Raw genomic sequence first — 15,706 nt, 5'->3', positions numbered from 1 at the left:
AGAAAGCGCGGCGGGCGGGCACGGCGGGCCGGCCCTACCTGGAGAGGACGGCCGGCTTCCCCCTCCCCGAATTAAACTTTATTCGCCGCTGTCCCGCCAGAGCGGCGGCCGCTGACCCCGGAGCCGGATGGGCACGAGGGCAGGAAGTGACTGCGGCCCTGGCAGCGAGCGCGCGCTCAATGCGCAGGCGCGGCGCTACCGTTGCGCGGCTTGGGCGCACAGGTGCCGGCGGGCGGGACAGCCCGGACGGGCCGGGGCCGGGGCCGGGGCGAGGGGCGAGGGGCGAGGGGCGATGCTGCCGCGCCGAGGGGGCCGCAGGGGCGGACTGAGGCGCAGCGCCCGCCGCAGGGCTGGCCCGGCGGGCGGCGGAAACCGGTACCGTCTTTGTCCCTGCGGGAGAAAGGTCCGCGCTGATCCCGCGCGCGCCCGCGATGTACCGGGCTGCCCTGAGGGCACCGCTGCTCGGACACCAGTGGGAGCAGCCACCATCACTTGAAGTGGCATTTCTGCCCTCTCTCAGCCTGGTCTGTGCTGTTACAATTTAAACACGTACAAACACATACACAAAGCCCCCAAACCAATACAAACTAAATTCCTAGTTCTAATAAACCCACAAAAGAGAAATCAATTTTTTGAACACCTGGAGGAAAAACTCCTTTTCAGAGAGAGAATTATGTGATCGGTATTGCAAATATCAAGAGGACGTCGCTGCCCGGGCAGCAGATGTCTCCAGGTACGTTTCCACGGGGAGCCTGCTTAGTCTTGCACTCCTGTAGTGCACTTCTGTGGACAGCTTGGGTTGATGGAAAGGTAATACTCAGTTTCTGCCAAGGGAAAGGATGCAATTAAATTTTCTTACATGTAAGGAAAAGCTTCGGCTGTTTAAGGAAAACCTGGAAGGAAATGTAGAGAATAAGCACATCTTTACAGAAAAAAAAATGCTAAGTGATGGTACTAACACGGAAACAATCTGTCAAGCTCTGACTAGTAATAGCATCACTTCTTAATGGAGATGGGATCATGGTTTCAGACAAAGTTACAAATCAGGTTACAGTTCATCTTAGAGTAAGATGTCTCACACTTTCTCAAATCAGACATGGAGAGACCTTACCGTCTGTGGCCATCCACTTGTACACAATAATGTCTTCTTTTGAAACATAGACATTGATTTCATTAAACAGACTTCTTTTTACAAAGCAATGTGAGGACAAATTCAGAGTCCATAAATTGCACTTGGGTTTTGGTTAATAAACTGGGAACACCTCAGGTATCAGAGAACAGTTTCAAACAGCCAAGTGCCAAAGTAGCATCTTAACTCTGAAGTACAGCAAAAGTCAGTTGAAACCTTTATGTCAGACAACCAAACACAGGGTTTGGGTTTGGGTCTCTACATATGTGCAGAGGTCTCACTTTGAGCTTAGCTATTTCCTGATCTCTGTTGTGTTTTAGACACAGAGTGGAAGAGGCTTAAAGTCCACCCAGCCATGCACCTGTGCTCAGCCCATATATAGAGCATTTGGGTAAAACTGCAAAGCTCATGGGTAACAAAGTGCAAGGAACATGGCTGAGAGCTCTAGTTCCGCACAACGGCCTACTGACTGTTGTACTTGACCAAGTATCGAACTCAGAGAATTAACATTCCACATCTCCCAGGAGATGTGAGAATCAGATTCAAAGATTATCTTCCATTCTCTCTGATGCCACTGCACTACAAAGGTTTAAAGAGTAGAGTAACAAACTGCTTAACTTTGTGTGTTGGTTATTTACTATGAACGCTGGTAGCCTTGTCACCAATATAATTTTATTGAGTGATCAAAAAATAAGAAAGAGAAAAGCAACCTGAAAATTAGAAATCAGCAATGGAAATTTAGAATCTCTTGGTTGTATCTGGGCTTCTGTGTCTAGCCACTTTCAATGTGACTTTTTTTCCCCCTCAAATCCGATTGAAGTTTCTCTGTTTGCACTTTATGGCCTGTGTCAGGTTTGCTTGGCAAAGTTTTGGTAGTTGAGGGGCTATAGGAGTGGCTTCTCTGAGAAGATGCTGAAAGCTTCCCACATGTCCAACAGAGCCAATGCCAGCCAGCTCCGAGGCAGACCTTCTGCTGGCCAAGATCGACCTTCTGCTGGCCAAGGCCAAGCCAGTCAGCAATGTAACACCTCTGTGATAATAAAATTAAGAAAGAAAAAAGTTACTGCACAGAAGTAATTGTGGCCAGAGAAGAGAGGAGTGAGAATATGTGAGAAACAGCCCAGCAGACATCAAGGCCAGGGGAGGAAGTGCTTCAGGTGCCAGACCTGATATTACCCTGCAGCCCGTGGTGCAGACCATGGTGAGGCAGCTGTGCCCCTGTAGCCATGGAGGACCTCACACTGGAGCAGGTGTATACCAAAAGGAGACTGTGACGCTGTGGAAAGCTCACACTGGAGAAGGCTTTTGGCAGGACCTGTGGACCTGTGGACAGAGGAGTCCACACTAGAGCAGGTTTGTTGGCAGGAGTTGTGATCCCACGGGGGACCCACACTGGAGCAGTTTGTTCCTGAAGGACTGACTCTCTATTGAAAAAAAGGACCCATGATGGAGCACTTCATGAAGAACTGCAACCTGTGGGAAGAACTCATGTTGGAGCAGGGGAAGAACTCCTCGCCCTGATTAGGAAGCTGCAGCAGAAACAATGTGGCATAACCCCAATTCCCTATCCCCCTGCGCTGCTGGCAGGAAGGAGGTAGAGAATTGGGAATAAAGTTAAGACCGGGAAGGAGAGAGGGGTGTGGGAAGAATGTTTTTAAGATTCATTTTACTTTTCATTATCCTACTTTGATTTTGATTGCTAATTAATTCAATTAATTTCTCCGAGCTGGGTCTGTTTTGCCGAGGGATCTCTCCCCGTCCTTAGCTCAACACATGAGCTTTCATTATATTTTCCCTCCCCTGTCCAGCTGAGAAGGGGAGGGATAGAGGGGCTTTGGAGGGCACCTGGCATCCAGCCAGGGCCATTCTCTCTTGTCCTTCCCCTATTCACCTCCAAAAAAATATAGTTCCACCTTCTTCATAACCCATTCTATGAAGCATTGGGATTATGCACTCTCGGTGTTCTCTTCTTCAAGATAAGAAATCTGAATTCCTTTAACCTCTCCTTAGGTCACATGCTCCAATCCCTGGAACCAGCTTGGTTACCTTCTTCTGTATACTGTTCATCTTCTAAGTATCTAGCATACTTAGGAGCCCAAACTGGACACTACTGCAGATGTTGGCCTCACAAATGCTAAACAGAGGAGAATAATCATTGCCATTCATCTGCTGGCTGTATGCTTGTTAATGTAGCATGCCATGTGTTTAGCCTTAATTGTAATAAAGCTGCAGTGTTGACCCTTGTTCCAGTTTTTAACTGGACCCACAGGTCCCTTTTTGCAGAGCTGCCACCTCATCAGTCAGTCCCCACCATTTCATGGGAGGGGTTTGTCCTGAGTGCAAGACTTTGTCCTATCAGGCCATTCACACAGCAACCCTGTTCTCCAGCATGTTGGCCACTTCTCTGGTTTCACATCATGCACATGCTGAGGATACATTCCAACTCACCAATCAGATCACTGTGTCAAACAGCATAAGCCCCAATAAGCTCCTTGAGGAATATAACTAGCTGCCAGTAAGATTTCAAACTACTGATTGCAAGCCTTTTGATCCTGACAGTCCAGCCAACTATATGCCATGTATACCTACCCCATAGTTTTTCGACCCAGTTACATTTACATTTGGCTAGAGGGATGCCATGAGAACTCCAGCTGAAATCAAGGTGAATGTTACCCTCTGCTCTTACCTCATCCACAGAGACGCCATTTCACCATAAAAGACAATGACATGAGTTATGGAAAATTTGCCTTCTCCAGTTTCAGAAATTCAAATTAACATTCAGTTCTCTATTGTTTTGTTTGTTGAGAGGGGGAGTTGCATATTTTTGGAGGGTAGCCAAATAGCAGCTGAAGTCTTATCCTATCTTAAATGCATTTCCATAATTTTTGTGTTCCACATTTAAGAAAGATCAGAAAAAATGGCCACTGTTGCATGCATGTATGAATCTCAGTAACTTGGTTGACCTTGAAACCGGTTTGTGAGTTGAAGACCCTGATCTGTATGTTGTTGTGTTTAACTCATCATGTAGTTTATAATGTAAACAATTAGTGATGTGGGCAAACAAACGCACCCAAACTTTGACCAGTCAGAAAGCCAGTCATGTGGACAGTGCCTCTGGTACTGATAAAAGCTGCCAGCACAGATCAGGTACCTCTACCTGACCTAGCATTAGGTGCTTTCAGGAGGGCACTTTCACAGGGGATTCCTTTCAGCAGTGGCTGGGCATTGCGTATGAGAACTTTGGATCAAGGTGGCAAAGATCCCGGTAAAGCTCACTTCACAACACACTGCTGCAGTTAGTTGTTCATCCAACAGGATAAACTGGAACTCAGATCTGATTTGAGTTTCATGTGTAAAAGAAACAAGAACATGATGTTGCCTGACTTTGAAAAATGGAGTAGTCCTCTGTTAAATATGAATCACAGAATCACAATTGGAATCTATAATAACTTATAATAAAACTCCCTGAATAAAAACTTGGGGGAAATTAGGGTAAACTAACTTTTTGTTTTATATAGATAAGAAAGATTCCATTAAAATGAAAGAGATTTTTAAAACAATAAGAAGTAGTACTTCACACAATCCATAATTAACTTGTGTCCAGGAAACATGGAAATTCATAGCTAAACCACATACAATGTAAAAAGTGCAGGATGCACTTCCATGTAACAAAGATAAGGATGAAAACCCTTTTGATCCATTTCATGTAAATTCTAGGCATAAAGTATATTATTAGGGGAGGGGGTTTGAGTCTAGCTTTCATTTTCTGGCTAATGTTTTCAACATAACCAGTGGAGTTTGAAACATCATCTTTATCTATTCATTGCCTTTTAGATGATGTGGAACCAGTGAGATGTTCTGCACTAACTTGATGGTCAAATTCTTTTTTAATTGTTTTTCGGTTGTGATTATGGCTTTGTGAAATCCAAAATTCAGAACAATTTCTCTAAGTTACTGGATTGTGCTTCCAAAATATAAAATAAAGTGTTCTAGCAAGGGAGGTTTGGTAGAGGATATTGAAGCATTATCTCAAATAGTTGTGATAGTAAACTTGATGTCCACTGAGAGGCTTTGTCTTGCCAAAGGGCTGGTAGTAACACCTGCCAAGATGCCTTGCCATCTGTTTATACATCTAAGAGCTGTAAGAATTGATTACTAAACTTCTCCTCATACGCTATGACCACTGACACTTTTTTCTGTATTTGGGATGCATTTTGGATGAAGCACCTGGCCTCACAGTTGTTTTTTCCTAGGAGAAAATAATTCTGTGTTGGAGTAAATTAATGCTGTGATGCTGCACTGAACAGAGTTCATTTTTTGCAGAGGTGAAGGTAAAGTTGTATTAACTCTGGCAGATCTCACATGTAATGTGTGCTAATCAAGCAGTGTTGCAAATCATAAAGTGTTTCACTGCAAATACAGATATTCAAGCATTCCTTAATGTATCACTCTTTGTCTATTTATTGATTTGATGTGTCTTCATCTAATGTTCTCTCTAAAAGCATCCCACGATGAACTGTACCTTTATAAACTCTATATGAAACAGATTTTAGACATAGATGCCTGAGAGAAATTGAGACAGTTTCAGGCCCATTAAGACTCCTTTGATAGAGTCTCTGTGACTATAATTGCCAGATGGATAGCACACTCGTCAAGGAAGCAGAGGACTTTGACTTCTAAATCCTGAACTACAGGTTAGAGACCCTTTCTGTTAAGCACAAGGCACAGTTCAATCAGGAATTCAAGAGCTGGGGGGCTAAAGAGAAATTAACAAAGACAGCCTGATTCTATTAGAGTGAGATTAACTTGGGGAAGGGAAAAAATAACGCTGAGTTCTGTTGCTAGTCCGAATCCTGTTTTTTTGTTTATATCCAAAGATGCATGAATGGGAAATTAATAAACTAGTCTTTAGACCACAGACATGTTGACTTTCAGATAAAGGTGGGATCACTCAGTCAACTCTATGTTGTTTTCTCTTGTGTCAGTCACTGGAAAAAAGTATATTAAATAGCAAGTTGCATTGCATCTGGATAACCAGCTCACATAATTTCATTTGTAGTGCATAGAAAACTTTTAAAGTCTATATATTTATATGCCTCATATTTTGGTGGAATCTTCACGTTGAATTCAGTTATATTTGCATCAAATCCACATCTGCATAATTGCAATATTTACACTATCCTTATACCTTAGCCTTGACAGTATCTTACAGAAAATCCCTGGGCTAGAATAATTCTGAATCTTAGTCAATATGTATTCCAATCTAACAGGCAGCTGCATCTTCATGCTCTGTTCCCCAATAAACATAAAGCTTCATTACTCTTTTGGGATAAAAATAAATTGCTATGTGTATTATCTTGCCCATAATTCATTTATTTACAAAGTTATTAAAACTCATAATTAATTAGACTTCTCATGAGGTCTAATTCCCTTCTGTACTTTCTGGTGCACAATTATAAAGTATAGCAAAGGGAATAATTTGCAATGCATCTCTCCCCTGGAGGTTCTTGTCATCATTTGATCACAGATTCAAACTATTCTGTTATTTTCCTTTTACACCCTTCAGCTTTGATTCCTAGTTTCACAGTGACAGAGCTCCACAGGGAGGCATAAAAATTTCTGGCCTAGAAGTATTTAGCTTATGATTACAGCAACTTTTGTGGAAAGCATGAGCTGGTGGTTCAGTATCCAGCAAGGCTGCTTGGGGACTGGAATCCAGGCTGCCCATTTCAGTGCTGCCCCTTCTTCTGGCAGTGGTTTCTGGCAGGAGAGTTAGAGAACATACAGAGTTTGGCCTTTTTTTTAGAAAAAGTCTGTGTAGCTGGAAGCAACTGAGGTTACAAGAAGTGACCATTGTAATGCACCAAGAAGACATTCTGAATCGTCAGATGGGGGTCGTCAGTAAGCTTTGCTTACAAGGAACAAGGAAGAAATCTAACTGCATTGAAGACACAACTTGGGTGTTTTGAGTAGGACTTGGACACTTGTACCATCGGGAACTTACCCTTAACTAAGTCAAAAAGTTGCAGTATTCTCATTTCCTCCTCATGGATCAATAACAAATACAGCATGATTTGTAACTTTAAAATAATTTGTCTTGCATACTTTTTTTTAAGAAAGGCATTGTTCTGTGTAATTATTCTCTCCTTTTTACTTACCTGCCTAGCTGGGTAAAAAAACTATGCTTTTCACACTACATATAGTTTACTTAACAAAAGAATTAACTTAATGAAATATATTAGGAAAAATGAAGGACTTGCTTACAGTATTATATAATGAACTTGCATCTTCTTACCACGTTCAGTTTTCATTCAGTCCAGTGATTTTTCCCTGTAAACTCTTCCTGTAGAATGAACATAAAGTTAATTTAATTTATGTTCTCATCCCTGATTAATCTGATTATTACAAAATACATACAGATATGCAAAACAATGAGCTTTGTGCTTTTAGAAATCTTTCAATTGAGGCATATATATTCTAAGGGTTTAGTTATTCTTACGATGTGCTCCAGGAAATGGAGGATAATGCATCTGGATAAGTGATCTGAGGCCAAATGCAGACCTGGTCTAGCATGCTTATTCACAAGGTGATCATGTTCCATACCACATAGTGTATATAAAAGCTATTTCAAATTATGGATCTAGTGACGTTTAAAATAAAGCATTGCTAGCTGTCTCTTTCTTATGTAGGTGGTGGCAAAGGATCTAGACTGCTGAAGATGGAAGAGAGGGAAAGGAAGACATAAGAATTCCTAATTCTTTCGGATGAAAATATAAAAAGCATGTTCCTAAACTTATCTCAAAATATCCTGGTGAGGGGAAAGTACTGGAGAAAAGTAGACAAGGACGTGTTCTCTGTGTGTACATATATATGTGGTGTATATACATATGAAACTGTATGGATATAGCATGGGAAGGGATGAGTGTAGGAGGCAGATAAGGTGTGCTGGTTTAAAGGTAAACCAGCAGGGGAAATGAACTCAACTCAAAAGAGTGATTATAAGTCAGAATAACAATTTAATAAAATAATACAATAAGTGTGATTATACAGACAAACAATTGGTTTTAACCCACAAAACCCAAATACATAACCCAGCACCCTGGGGCATGAACAGAGTGGTGTTCTTTGGGCCCCCTGAGTACAAAGGAAAAGGAGAGGGGAAAACCTGTTGGTGAAAGTGCTGTTGCAGTCTGGTCAAGAGTGGTGATTGCAGTCCGGTCGAGAGTGATGGTTGCAGTCTGGTTGAAAAGTGGTGGTTGCAGTCTGGTTGAGAGCGGTGATCTGCAGTCTTCCTCTGGATCCCATGAGTGGTTAAAAAGGTCCCAAGACACCAAGATTATATATCCTTCAGTTCAGGCAGGAATGCTCAGTACCTCCCTCAGGGCGAGGGGGTTCCTTAATGGGCGTGAGGACAAGAGCAACTCCTATCTCACAGGCCTCTTAGCACCTAGTTTATAGCCTGAGGAGTCAGGCTCTATGGGCAGATGGTGTAAATGGTTCATTGATAACAGTTTCTGGGAAATGGCATGGAAGGCTATAGAATACACAGTTTTGGGTTGCACCCATCCAGTAATGAACTGGTCTCAACTGTCCTAACTAGGACATAAGGGAAATAGAAGAGTGGGAGAAATATATCTGGGAGGAGTCTTGAAGAAGGAAAGTGAGAATGACAGAGATTCATGAGAAGAGGGGAGAAAGAATTGGAAAGATTCAGAATGAAAGGATCCAATAAAGTGCAGTAGCTTAAAAATAATGCAGGCAAGACTGACAGCAAGAAGTATAGCAGAAAAGGAGGGGAAGAAGTAGGAAGCCCAGAAAGAAAGAACAAGCAATAGAATTCATTAAGCCAAGTTTCCTGAGGTTTTATGACTTGTAATAATATTATCCTGTTTGCTGACCAATCTCTTAGGCTTTGTAGTAAAAGTAAGGAGGTATAACAAAAGCATCCAGGTTTTGGGTCTAATTAGTGCTTAACAAATCCAGAAACAAGAAGAGTATTTCTGTTAAAAAAGGAAGAAGATATTTTCATAAGCTTATTTATATATGTGTATATGTCTGTATGTAAATCAAGGGCTGTATTACAGGACAATAGCAAGCTTTTAAATTTTGTTTCAGAGATTCTGATTTCATCAGCAAACTTACAAGATATTACTCGACATCAAGGAACAAATGCAAGTATTTCAAGATGTTTGAGAACAAGCCATGAAAACAACAAAAAAAAGCAAGCTGAATTTCAGAAATAATAAAAGTACTAAGAACAAGGAGTTGTAGAAATGCAAAAAATTAACTAAATAAATAAATTGGCAGCCTGGATTCAAGTCCCCAAGCATAATAAATTAACTAAATACAACTAATGCAATCAGCATAAAATTACTGTTTCATATAAAGAAGGACTACAAATAATAAATCACAGGATGAACTGAAAGAAAAATGAAATGGGGCACAGCCTAAAGAAAACTGGTGATAGGCAGCTAATGAGCTAGTCTACATTGTCTGAGACAGAGCATATCCATATCAATGAACTTAGGTGCAGCTCTGCCCTCAGTGGGAGACTGATTGGCTTTCTACACTCTGCCTGGCTCCACTCAATTTGTGGGAATGTTTTAACACTGGAACCTTGAGCACTGTCAAAATTGGTTGAAATTTTCAAGAAGATTCCAAACCTAATGCAAGACTTGGACTGACAGAATATGCAACAAAGTAAATTTTGCTTCCTTAGGAAGTGAGGCAAAAACTGTAGAGAAGCAAAAAGAGATGAGATATTTATTCAGATAGATAGTTGACTGCCACTACCTTAAAGCTGAATGCAGTTTGTATTTGCACTCCAAATCAGATTTGTTTCTTAGATGGCAGTACATGGCATGCCTAATTTGGACTAGAAATCCAAAATAAAGGACACATTCATTAAAATGAAGTCAATAACAGTAAACTAAGGTACATATTGGGAGGTGTAAAACACAAATATGTGTAAAAGAAACTGTACAACAAATGTGACAGAAAAGATTGACACAATGCTGTTCCTATTTCAGTGTTCAAAATCCATTAATGCATAAGAAGGATGTACACTAAAAGATCAGGAATTGGAAGGTTAAGAAATGATGGCATAAATAGTATCCAGCAATAAAAGTGGATAGTTACATCAGTAACAACATATTTCAGCAGCCTTGTTCAAGTTGGAATTGGACAGTAATGACAAATAGGCTCAAAGGATCAAACCTCAGAGAATCAATCCCTGTAATGAGCAGGACTGATCTGCTCTGGTGCTGACCTTCTGGGTCTCTGTGCCACATTTTGACAGTACTGGAGTGAGTCAACTCAGTTGACGAAAGTCAGCTGAACTGAGGTTCTCAGAATGTATTCTGGCACAGGATGTTTTTTCCATAGAGGAGCTAATCATGACTCTTGCTCAAACTGTTCTTATCTCACAACTTTTACTAATTGTATTTTTTAATCTGTTAAAGAAAATGTTGGGGCGCAAATCATCATTTTTCATTCATTAGTTTGGCACACTTTTCTGATACTTCCAACAAGCTAACTTAATATGGGGTATTTAAAATATATTCAAAATATATTGTCCAAGCATCATGCCAACTGCCTCTTAGATGAATTAATTCTGTCATTTACTTTGCCTATAAGACATCTGGTGCACAATTAGTAATCATATTGTATTAAGCAGTATAGATATTAGAGAATAGTTCTGAAAACCATGTGAAGTTGGTGTTATCACTAGTCTGGTGAACATGTTGCATCTTCCAATTTTTAGCACCATAGAGAGTATGTAGCCTAGACTTGGTCCCAGACAGCTAGTGAATTCAGTTAGTTATGTCCAAAGGAATGAGCTATAGCCCATAGAGAATTGTAGTAGCAAAAGAATAGTTGGATTCCATGAACTCATCAGTGATGTTAACTCATTCTGTGTTAGAAGATATATTCATTGAAACAGAGTAAACTCACTATCAAGAGAAGGATTTAACAAACCTGACAGTTTACCCCAGATAATGAAGCAAGTAGTGGAAGACACTGTTGCTAAGCATTTAGAAGATAAATGGGATATGTAAAAGGCAACATATATCTGCCAAGTACAAATCATGACAGGTCACCTAATTTGCTTCTTGATGAGTAATAGACCTCAAGAAAAAGAGAATCTAGCAGAATTTCAAGAAGGCTTTTTATGTTTTCTTATGTGGGATTCTCATTCATAAGCAAGGTAACATGATTAGAAAACCACATGCAAAGAGAATTTATCAGTGTTTTACTGTCAAACTAGAAAACTATATTTAGACTCTATTCTGGTCCAATACAATTAAATACATTTGTTCATAACTGGGTGTGTTTGTTAAATTTATAGATGATTTCAAGCTGACTGACCTGCCAGCACACAAGGCCAACATGAGACTTTAAAATTATTTTGATGAATTCAAAGAATAATCTACAAAAAGTATCACAGAATCAGAGAATGGGTAAGGTTAGAAGGCGCCACAGTGGGTCATCTGGTCCAAACTTCCTGCTCAAGCAGGGTCATCCCAGAGCACATTGCACAGGACTGCGTCCAGTGAGGGAGACTCCGCAACCTCTCTGGGCAACCTGTTCCAGTGCTTGGTCACTTGCAGAGTGAAGAAGTTCTTCCTCCTATTAAAGTGGAACTTCCTATACATGTTTCTGCTCATTGCCTCTTGTCCTATTGCTTGGCACCACTGAGCCTGGCTCCATCCTCTTGGCACAAGGTATATTTCAAGTTTGGAAATTTGAAATTCTGCTCTCGATTAAGAATAGACAATGTGTGGGTGGCACACAGGCATTAGTATTTAAAAAAAATCATACAGGGGAATAAGGTAAGGATGCTACCAGAATGTGTGTGTACATGAACCTCTGTGAATCATATTCCTAAAAATGAGGAGTATAATATTAGAGCTGCAGTTTATCAGATTACCAAACTGGTGACAATTATCACCAGCTGCTGAAGAAATTAGTGAAGTTGAAAATTCTAATAATGACAGGCTTCGATTATCTGCTGTCATGCTATTAAGATTCCTAGCAATCAGGAGTGAATAGCCCATCCTGAGATGATAAAAGTTAGGAAGAAAATGAGACAAGACTTCTTCAACGGTAACATTCAAATTTTGAAAAGAAAAGGGAAACTTAAAAAAAGAAGATAAAAAATGTTTCATTGTATTGGGGACTTTATAAAAACATCGTGTTATAGGCCGAGTGTCATTAAGAGGACATCAAAAGCATTTAAAACCAAAACAACATTGTTTTGATTGAACTGTGAAGAAAGATACTAAAATACAGAAATAACTTCCTAAAAATGTAGTCATGCTCAAAAGAGGGGAAAAAACCCCAACACAAGTAGAATATCTATGAAGTTGAAGTCCAAACTTTTGATACCCTAGCTAACATAAGGTTAAATAATCAGATTTTACAATGAGAAGAAACTATGAGTGGAGACCCCCTGAGAATCTGAGGTAGAATATTTGGTCTGTAAAGCAAACATAACCATATGGAAAAGGAGGGAATTATGAAAAAAAAGAATTTTCAGGTGATGAAGTATTATGCATGCTAGACAAACATAAAACTGACTGCAAAGAAATCCACGGAGACCTTGAATACTGAAGATCTTTCCAGTAAAAACAACCAAATTAAATTGTGACAAGTATAATACCATGCAAGTGAGATAAAAATAACTTTAGTTATAAATATCTGACAGCTGTCTCAAACTATGGTATCTGTTATCTTTCAGAAAGAGGTCTGGAACCACTGGAGGTGGGGGAAAAAACAGCAAAGAAAATGATGAAATTACTAGGAATAGGGAGAACAAAACAGAAAATCCCATTTATCTCTGTGTCAACTCATCTTGATGCTCCTTTTGAACACTTCATACAGTTCTGATAAGATGTGCTATAGAATTCTGAAAAGAGGTGCTATAGAATTTTTTAAAAAATACTACAAGGGAGAGTCAGTCACTGAGAAGAACAGCAGCATCTGTACAAGGGATGAGACAAAGGGCCAATGCTTTCCATGCTTGGAGAAGATACAGAGGGATATGATAGAGAGCTATAAAATTGTTAATTGTTTGAATAAGATGAATTAGAATTTATTAATTACTTATTAATTATTTCTAAATTCACAGAAACTATCAAGCCCTCAGAGCAATGTAAACATTACTAATTCTTAATATAATAAATAACTAAATTGTGGATCTCATTGTCACAGAATACTTTGGAAACTAAAAGGACAAATGAGTTCCAAAAGTGATGGATTGATGGATAAATGGATGCGGAAAAGTCCATTTGTAGCTCTAAAATACGATGGCCTACAGTCCAGGAAGCTCTTTAACTGAGAAGATATAGCAGAGGTAGGATTACTGTTATGCTCTTCTTGGAAGTTGTGCATAATGGCTTCAGCTGTGAACATGGCTCTGGGTTGCACTGCCCTTCAGTCAGGCGTAAAAGGCCACGAGTTCTTATGAAATTATTATGATATTCTAGACAGAAGTTCTGCAGAAAAGATTCTTGGGGATATAGTATATGACAAGCAGAACAAGAGTCAGAAATGTCATACTGCTCTGGAAAATGAAAAGCATCAAGCGGTAAAGGAAGACATGAATTTGAAGGAATATTTCCCTTCATCTCAACTATGGTAAATCTATACCTGGAAAACTGGCCAGGTTTTGGCATTGCATTTCAAGCAAAAATATCCAGAAAAAGAAATCTGTAAGCACAAAAAAGTCCAAAGAATATGACCTGTAAGAGACATGAAAAATATTACAAATCTTTAATGTAGACTGAATACTTCCAATATGGTAAAGTTGGCATCAAGGAAAAAAGAAAAATTGTTCACTGTATCATAGGAATAAAGAATAAAACATAGAAAGCTGTTGCAAAGAGGATTTGGGATCCAAATCCACAGGGAGGATTTTTAACAGGAAGATCCAAAATATTTGTGTAGATTGGCTAAGGAAGTGTAGAATCTCTATCTTCCTGGGTTTTCAGACATCTGTTAGACCTATATCTTTACAATTAAATTTCAGCTGGTGGGCTACATGTGTTCTACATCCATTAGAGTCCTATTTTTTTCTGACATTTGAGGAATGGCTTGTCTGAAGTGTGTGTGAAAAATTGAAACTATTTTGACCACATGCTAGCATGCAGCTATTCATGCTGTCTTTGTGTATATTAATTTTCTTTCTCACTTCATCTCTAATCATCTATAATTTTATTTACATGCTCAGCAACTGTTTATCACAGTCAAATTCGTCTCCATTGGTTTGACACTCATCACTTAGTGTTATTCCCTGTATTTTGTCACATTTTTCAAATAGTCAGTGGTGATTTGTTCTCATTTTCATAAGGACAATTTAAAATTTGTTTTTATTTATCTTTAAAACCAAGATATGCAACAATTCAGCATGTTATACTAAGATCAGTACCACCTCTTATACAATATGTTCTCTCAGCGAATACTTATTCCTTCAGTAAAAAGGTCAGGTAAAGTTGCCTAAATATTTTTCTTAATCATTCTTGGAGGAGAAATACTTTTTGCTTTAAATTTTGCTTTGCAAGCTGTTGGCAGCATTTGCACTCTAAGGTTAGGCCTGCAGGATGAGGCAAGGAACAAGAAGGAAAGATGACAAAGATTTATACATGTTTCTTTATCCCTGACACTAGCAGCTGCCTGCTGTGATTGTGCCACAGTGGACCCTGAGATCCCTGTGGCACGATACCTCCTCAATGGCACATTCTTCTCTGCCTAGGGAGGACAGCCCACATAGGAAGAGCCTAAGCAGGCACTGAGGTGCTGAACAGGTACCAGCTTTCTTCCTCCAGAAAACTCTGAAGCCTGTGTCCAAATGCTTCCTTAGAAACAAAATACTAAATGAGTATCAAGAACACAGCAGATTAGTGTTCATAACGTTCTGTGCGTCTGCATCTGCTGACTGGAACAGGTAGGATTTTTTGTGGATTATGATCACTAGAGCAGAGACACAGGTCAGCATGCTCCAAGTGTACTTCCTATTACTTGTACCAGCAGAAGTAATAGTAGAAAAGTCCGGCAACAGAAACAAGCCACACATAATGCATCTGAGGAGGAAATGAGTCTCCTGAGATAATCTTTCTAGAATCTTCAGTATCAGCTACTAACTTTTTGTTCAAGGCCCTCAAAAATAATGTTTTTCAAAGGTATTTATTCCTACTTTCTGAAAATCTAGCTCTGAGGGAACAAAAAAAAAGGAAAAAAAAAGGAGGAGGTGACATACAAAATCATCCATATCTATTACAGTCTCAATTATTATTCAAAGGAACATTTATTCATTCACTTAACACTGTCTGCAGAATAAAGATCTAAGTGAGCAATGTCATTTTTACAAACTGTCAGTTCATAGAACCACAGAATGTTAAACAAACGAGGTTATATCTTTGTGCAGAACTACATGGTAGGTAACAGCTTTGTACCTGTTATAATCCAAAGTGATTGGAATAAAAGTCTAAAGCCACAAATATTTGTCTTTGTAATTGGACAAAAGCCTTCAAACGGCTTGTGACAAACTCATCTCCTAGACGCAGAGGCAGGGAGGCA

The 15,706-nt window shown here is 39.6% G+C and overlaps 1 protein-coding gene across 2 annotated transcripts in view; it reads right to left on the bottom strand.

Annotated features, from left to right (window-relative positions):
• ZNF800 (zinc finger protein 800) overlaps positions 1 to 14,907 on the bottom strand; it is a 44,609-nt gene extending 29,702 nt beyond the window's left edge. The window contains exons 1-3 of one of the 2 annotated variants that reach the window (XM_032688866.1): positions 14,897 to 14,907; positions 12,081 to 12,083; positions 39 to 150 (exon numbers count right to left, since the gene is read on the bottom strand). The gene's annotated coding sequence lies outside the window, so the exon portion shown is untranslated. Of the gene's footprint in view, positions 1 to 38; positions 171 to 12,080; positions 12,084 to 14,896 lie in introns of those variants that run through there. The other variant, XM_032688867.1, reaches the window with a different exon arrangement.
• Positions 14,908 to 15,706: the final 799 nt, after the last annotated feature.

This window comes from Chiroxiphia lanceolata, chromosome 5 (genome assembly GCF_009829145.1).
Source record: "Chiroxiphia lanceolata isolate bChiLan1 chromosome 5, bChiLan1.pri, whole genome shotgun sequence".
NCBI lineage: Eukaryota > Metazoa > Chordata > Aves > Passeriformes > Pipridae > Chiroxiphia > Chiroxiphia lanceolata.
The sequence above is the reverse complement of the archived record's forward strand: the minus strand, read 5'-3'. Positions and strand labels throughout refer to the sequence as shown.